Source organism: Pinus tabuliformis, chromosome J (assembly GCF_031772625.1).
Source record: "Pinus tabuliformis cultivar Carrire ecotype Pingquan chromosome J, CPIR1, whole genome shotgun sequence".
NCBI classification, from domain to species: Eukaryota; Viridiplantae; Streptophyta; class Pinopsida; order Pinales; family Pinaceae; genus Pinus; species Pinus tabuliformis.
The window spans coordinates 1,438,823,622-1,438,831,833 of NC_142295.1; positions in this window are offsets into that span (position 1 = coordinate 1,438,823,622).

An 8,212-nucleotide genomic window follows, 5' to 3' on the forward strand; every position below is an offset into this window, starting at 1 on the left:
GAGAATATGGAAACAGAGTGAGTTTGATGGAATTTGAATTAAAAGGTTGCGGAATGTACGTTAGCATGCTCACAAAATGACTGCGGATTTGTGTGGAAGGAAAGAGTCGTGGTCAAATAGATTACGTCCTCATAACTACCCAGTTCAACAGGTGGAATGCTAACGTACAATTAAGCACGAGTTAAATTCGGAGGCGGATCATGAGGCCATTAGAAATTGATGCAGAGTTCATGGTGGAATTATGCAAAGGTCATGGAGAAGTTATGAAAGCTATCAATGCGAATCATTACACATAATGGAGCCGGTGGTTTCACAAATATATAGCTTATGTGTTTAAAAATTCTATTTGAAATGAATTTTGCTCATACCTTAGAATCATACCGCTTCCGTTATGTGTTTAAAAATGCTATTTGAAATGAATTTTGCTCATACCTTAGAATCTTACCGCTTCCGTCCACTGACCTTTGATTGGCTGCTTCCTGTTGGTGTTTTAGGTGCTTAATAACTTCAAAATATTTTCTTGTCCCATACCTGCATTTGGTTCTCATCATTATTTGGCTAACATCTGATTGTTAGTGCTGAGTAACAGAGTGTTAGATGCGGAATCAGTTTTTAGCTGTGGAATCAGAATTCAGTTGTAGAAACTGACACAGTGAACATATGACTGAATGGAGATGGATGAATGATGACTAAATGAATCATATATGAAAACTGGTGAAATGGATTTTATTGGCGGAATGTAATGATGAAATGGAATGAAATGAGGTGAAGTGAAGTGAAATGGAACAACTATGAATGAAAATGAGAGGGTTTTTTTTTTGGAAAATATAGGGCATCAGAAGTTTCTGATTTTTGCCCTGTATTTTCTGTATAAGGCTGCCAATCAATGATTGGTTTTCAGGTCTATACAATTTATTTATTATTATTATTATTATTTAAGAAACAATGAAAAAAACAAAGGCTAGGCTGGTGGAGAAGAAGGATTCTTCTTCACCAGCATTATTGCAGAATTATCTTGAAATATTTTGACGAATTCCTCCTTTGAAAGTGGCTTATGATATATCTTCAATCTGTGACCATTCACAATGAGAGGAGTTTGGTATTCATCAATGGTTTTGATTCTTACCACTCCATTGCTAAAGACTTTGTCAATCTCATATGGCCCAAGCCAATGAGTCTGAAATTTACCTTTGAAATCTTTGAACTTGGAATCAAATAGCAATGCCCAATATCCTTCTTGAAACTTTTTCTCCTTGATGTATTTGTCATGCCACTTAGCTCTTTGATATTGAACTAGATCATTTCTTAGGGTTGCTTCTTTTCTGATCTCATCTAGTTCATTCAACTGCTCCATTCTATGCTTTTGGGCTTCTGATAGATCCATTCCCAATTGAACTTCCATATTGAAGGTTCTAACTTGGAACTCAATGGGGAGCAGAACTTCTTTCCCATAAACAAGTTCATAGGGAGAATGTCCTGTTGTATTCCTCCATGTAGTTCTGTAGGCTCATAAGGCTTCAGGAAGCCTTTCTGCCCAATCTCTTCTATGTAGATGAACAGTCTTGGTAATGATGCCTTCAATAACTTTGTTTGTGGACTCTACTTGACCATTTGCTTGTGGATGGTAAGGAGTAGATTTTTTGTGCTTGACCTTGTACTCTTCCATCAGCTTCTCCACCAATTTCGATGTGAATTGACTTGCCTAATCTGTCAAAATTTCTCTTGGAACACCAAAGCGAGTAAAAATATCCTCATAAAGAAAACTAACAACTGAGTGCTCAGTAGAAGAAAATAATGCTTTGGCTTCTACCCATTTAGTGACATAATCAGTACATACCAATATATACTTCCTCTGTTTAGATGGTGGATTAATAGGTCCAATAAAGTCTAAAGCCCATTTTTCAAAGGGTTCGATGAGTACCTGTGGTTGTAATGGCATCTCATTTGAGAGGGTAGGTTTCCCTACTCTTTGGCAGCTGTCACATCTTTTGATATATTGTTTTGCATCTTTGAAGAGAGACGCCCAATAATATCCTAAAGAAAGGATTTTATAGGTTATCCTTTTATCAGCAAAGTGTCTGCCGCATGGTTCATCATGACATGCTTTGAGAATATCAGGCATTTCATCTTCCCTAACACATCTTCTGATCACAAGATCTGGCCCTGTTTTAAACAATTCGTTAGAAATCCATGAATATTTTGAACTCTCCTGAATAATCTTTCTTCTTTCACTAGGAAATAAATGTGGAGGTAGTTTCCCTGTAACCAAATAGTTAGTTATATCTGCATACCAAGGAGTCTTAGTAGTTACTGCAAATAAATATTCATCAGGAAACTTATCCTCTACAGGAGAATCTTCTTTAGTATTCTGAATCCTAGACCAGAAATTAGCTACTGTATTTTGTTTCCATGGTCTATCTAACACAGTAATATTGAATTCCTGTAAAAGTAGGAGCCACCTTGTAACTATGCCATTAGTAATGGGTTTTTTCATTAGATATCTAATTGCAGAATGATCAATATGAATAAAATTTTCATATCCTGTTATATAATGTTTGAACTTATTGATTGCATGAACAACAGCTAAGAACTCTTTTTCAGTCACAGTATAATTCAACTCAATGGGAGTTAAATTTTTATTGGTATAGTAAATGGCATAAGGAACTAAATCTTTTTGTCCCAACACAGCCCCTAGAGCTGTATCTGAAGCATCTGTAGAAATGTGGAAATGAAGTTTCCAATTTGGTCCTCTCAACATAGGTGCTTCAGATATTCTTGTTTTCAAGTTTCAAATGTTGATTGGCAATCAAGACCCCATTTGAATTCACAGTCTTTTGTAAGCAGTTTAAAGAGTGGAGATGCTATTTTGGTGAAGTTTTCTATAAATCTTCTATAATATCCAGTAAATCCCAGAAAACTTCTAACATCTTTTTGACAATTTGGAATAGGTAACTTGGAGATGACTTCAACTTTTGATCTATCAACTTTAATCCCATCCTCTGAAATATAATGTCCTAAAACAATACCTTCAGTAAACATCATAAAGCATTTTTCATGGCTTAATGAAAGGTTTATTTCTTTACATCTTATAAGGACTTTTTCCAAATTTTCTAATGCCTCTTCAAACGAATCACCATAAACTATAAAATCATCCATATATACCTCTACACAATCAAGGATTAGATCAGAAAAAATTCCTAGTACTGCTCTTTGGAATGTTGCGGGTGCATTACATAATCCAAAAGGAAGCACTCGATAAGCAAAATTTCCCCATGGACAAGTAAATGTGGCCTTATCCTGGTCCTCGGGTGCTACTTGAATTTGATTATAACCACTAAAACCATCCATAAATGAAAATTACTTTTTGCCTGCTAAAATTTCTAATACTTGATCGATAAAGGGCAAAGGAAAGTGATCCTTCAAAGTTGCTTTATTCAATTCCCTGTAATCAATGCATACTCTCCATTTACCATTCTTTTTGGGTGCTATAACCAAAGGAGAAACCCATCGGCTATCTGAAATTGGGTAAAAGAAGTTTACATTGAGTAATTTTGGAGATCTTCTTTCACAATCTCCCTAAGGTTTGGATTCATCCTTCTGTTGAAGCCCCAAAAATTGGGTCTACAACAAAGGGGATACCCACCCGGTCCGGACCTTGGTTAGCAGCTCCTTTTCCGTTTGGTATAGTGGGTCCGACTGGGGATATGGGATCAGGTTCCCAATTTATTTGTGTGTGTGTGAAGAATTAATATTTCCTTTCTAATAGTTCCTAAGTGAGATGCTCTAATTCTAACTCTAATCTAATAACATGCAAATGTATTACAATAAGCAGAAATATCTAAGTCTACACTAACCCGGGGTGTAATCCTTCTGTTATGCAATCTAAAATGATTTCAGATAACAATTGGTAATAAAGATCATTCAACTGTTATGAGAAAAGAATTCAATACAGATAAACCATTTCGTATAAAAAGTTAGACGAAACAGTTGTGAAAGGCATATCGCATAATAAGCTACTCATACATTAAGCATAAATAAATAACTATGACCGTACAAAAGTGCCAAATGATAACTCAAGCATTCACACATCAATATATAAACAACTGAACATAAATATCACTTTGACACAAAGGCAGAAATAGTTAAGAGATAAAAGTACCATTTATAACTAGTCCTACTCATGAGCTTCAAGCGATAATGATTTATCTCTTCTTAATCCAACATCCACTAAGAATATAGAAGTGCAACATTAGTAGTAGATATAAAATGCAGATATCAATAAATCTTGTTCCATTCATTCATCAAACCTCCTCAGAGGGTACAAAAGTGCATGTTCTGGGGATAAGTTTTTGATAAATTTCAAGACCCTTCTCTAAATGCATGAGAAGGGTTTAAATACTACTAACTAAATCTAAAAATAACTTATTACAAAAATGTAGGATGCGGTTTAAATGACCGTCCTCATTTCAGGAAAAAATAAAACTAAATTAAAACTAAAATTGAATCTAAAATTAAAACTACTAACTAATTATTTATGTATCTTCTCCTTGAAATTGCACGCATTCATCATTGTCTGAGAAGAGTCGGCTGGCCGACTTCCTATTTTAGCTGTGCTATGAAAACAGAATCGGCAAGAGCTGGCACCATCTTCTCGGCAGAATTGATGATACACTTGAGGGTCATGCACTGGCTGTGTGGTTTTACCAAGTACATCCAGTAAGGATCCCAATTCAACTTAGTTAACCTTTGGATTGATTCTACCTTTTCTTGAGCTTTCTGTCTCCATCCTGTTTGTAGTTGCTGTTCATATGTACATACCATATTGAAGATGTTTTGGACAATTACTACTAGTTTTTAGGATTCAAGTTTTACTTTTTACCTCTAGCATTGTTGTTATAGACATTTTTGGGCACTGCAACATCATAAATGTCCATAAACCAAGGACTCCTAAGTCCCTAAAGGTGTTGTTCCAACCCCTAAAAGAACAAGGTCAACTGATTACAGCATCTCCCAGAAGTTCTCCATGAAAAACTACTCAGAACTGGTCAAAACTGGACCATTTCACCTGCTCCATAGTCAAAGTGTGTTGCATCCCACCTAAATACACACAGTAGGTGCGATGCATGTTGAAAATCCCTTCTATGGGGTGCGATATGTGAGAGTGGACAAATGGCAGGGTCAATCCACAAGGTGGAGGAGCATGGAATCTTCCAGAAACTTCTCCTGTGACACTTGCATCTCTACATTCGACCAGGGATGAGTAAGATATCATCAATCTCCAAGTGGAATCAAGAACTATCAGAGAGAGGACACTAATCAAATCTCAAAAGCTGACTCATTCCCCTTGCAAACATCTATATATGGATCCCTCATCCCAGAGATCCAGAGGCTGGAATTTTGTATCTTGTAAGGAAGTGTTGTTGGTTTCTTGGTGCAACATCATAGTGTTGGGTAATCTAAGCTTTTCATGAGGTGAAGAAGGGCTTTCTTGCTGAGAGGATGATGCTGGGTCAGAACAATTGGTTGTAATCCTCTTTTCTCTTTCTTGATTTTCAATAAAGCTATTCAAGTTTTCCTCCACATTCTTGTCTGATTGATGATTTATGCATTTGTGTGGTCAATATATATCTGGTCCTATATTGTTTATAATAATAGATCTATGTTCTTGGATAGTGTTATGTTGCTTTGATTCTACAGGTGCTCTTTGAAGATGGGTAGACGAGGAAGCAAGTGGCGAAGACCTATCAGAAGAGAGAGGAATCGAGCAAGGAACCAAGAAGCAAGACAGAGGTTTGTCTCCTTATTCTTCTCTTATATATTTCTCATAAAGGAAAAAAAAAAGTAGTTTTTAGTTTGTTTGTTTCTAAGGTAGCTACCAGCCTTAGTGGGACTAGCAGCTCTGCATAGACACTAGTTTTCCCGATAACAAAATGACGACTAGGAACACTAGTTTTGGAACCTAACGCACAACATATAGAAGTCTAGGCGAGAGACGTATTCCGGCGTCGTAAAGCCTGGTATCTGTTGTTTTCACTGTTGGTTGGGTGATTCCTCCACTTTGAGACGACAAGTGCCAGTACGGACTTATGCTCCCATGTACCGTCGAGTATATTTTGGGAGACCACAATAGGCTTTATCCTTTATCCATAGGAAGCCGTGTTTGCCGCCCTATCGATCGCAATGCACTGAACACAGCATTCGGGAAGATTGACTGCCGTACCGTAAAAAGTATTCTGTAGTTTTGCAATTGGTTTGGTAATCCCTCTATCTAGATTTCCAGAGCAGTCCCTTTCGTTCCTTTTCAGACTCCTTAACGAAAAAGGTCCATCTGAGCACTTGTCACTTCAGGCTCATTAAAAATCGAAGGCGACTAGAGTCATCTTTTGTTTTTTCTCAACTCTTAAAAATTGAAAAAGCAAGTTGTGTTAAAGCGTCTAAAATTCATCTAATTCAGAAACATACTTCCCCTTGATTTTTAGTTGATCAAGTAATCTGCAATCGTGGAAGAAAGTCAATTGAAACCCCATCGTTCACGGAGTCTTACGAGTCAACCGTCTTTGTCTCCAGAGTCGAAACTGTTACGGACAAAGCGAACTCGTTTAACCGGTTCCAAATCCCCTTGTAAAGTTAGAACAAGTGTTCCAACACCATCGGAGACTCCGGTTACTCCAAAGATTTCTGGTATCCCTACCTTTACAAAAGAAGTTCAGCAGCCACCAAAGGACAGTAGAACTGATCCTAGTGTGAAGGTAAACACTTGTGTTACTGAGCCAGCTCCATCTACAGCTGATTCGGAAGGTGTTATTCCACAAACATCTGTCGCTGCAGATTCTTCAGCACCAGAAATATTTTACGGACCTGACGGTCTACCTCTTCCACCTGGTCTGATTGCTATAGAAGAGATTGTGGAAGATCCTCCATCTAGTACTCCATTGCGATTTGGAGTCAGGATCCTCTATATCCTTCTTCGTCAAAAATTAGTCTACCGCCATCGGAAGCTCTTGTAGAATTGCTAGGCAACATTTTGGATAGACTATAAATGTCTGAACAACCGTCGACATCTAGGACTGTGTCATCAGACATAGTGATGACAGAACTTCCTGCTGTCACTCCAACAATGTTCGTAGGCATACCATCTGTCCCAACTAGCTCCCAATCACTAGACGGGGCCCACTCAGGGTATTTCGACAGTATGGTCCATTCCTGTTGGTTCATCCGGAATAGTATCCGGGAACTCTTATGTTGAGTCTCAGCAAATTGATCCTTCAGGGTGTCAATTTGGGCAGTCTGGTCCTCAAGGGCAAACAATTCCTTTAAGTACCAGATTACCGCCGTATGGATACAAGAGTTCACAACAAAATTCAAGTTATGCTGGAATTACATCTAGCGGTTGGGTGTCGATACTGCCTTAATAACCAAGAGTTATATATTCGATGCAACAATGTTTACCTATGTCAAATATACCAACTACGCCAGCTATTGTGACGGTGTCACAAGTACAAACATTGCATGTTGTATGCCAACCTCAGGTTTCTCAAGTTGTAATGCAACAGCCTCTTGTCCCTGCGACTCAACCACAATCGCCAACTAGTGGAATGACACAGGCCCAAACGGGTACAATTACCCCTCATCTTCGTCAAACGGTCAATATTGGACAATAGCACATGGCTTCGCAACCATGGCTGGTGCAATACCAACAACTGCAATTCCAACAAGTATACCAAGGATCTGAGCAACAAATCTTTGCAGATAGTGAGCAGCAGTATATTCAAAACAGTCAAAATCAACCATTCTACAATGGTTATGCCCATCAACCTTACCAAAGTTACCAACATCAAATGCATTATGTTGGTATGCAGAGACCAACTGCTCAGGAAATCCCATCTTATCCTGGGTATGCTTCGCCAAACCTGAATCAACAGTTACCCTTCGTGGCAACTTAGAGTTACCGGATCTAAATCGGTTAACGAACGATCCAATTGCTTACGCCCCTTGGCGGCCAGCGATTCCGCATAAACTTCCGTCATATATTCCTAAATTTAATGGAAATCCGAGTGAAGACCCGTCGAATCATGTGATGACATTTCATCTGTGGTGTTCATCAAACACCCTAAACGATGATTCGATTAGGCTTCACCTTTTACACAGGACGTTAACTGGCCCGGCAGCAAAGTGGTATATCGAGTTACCCAGAGGTTCATTTGAAAACTTC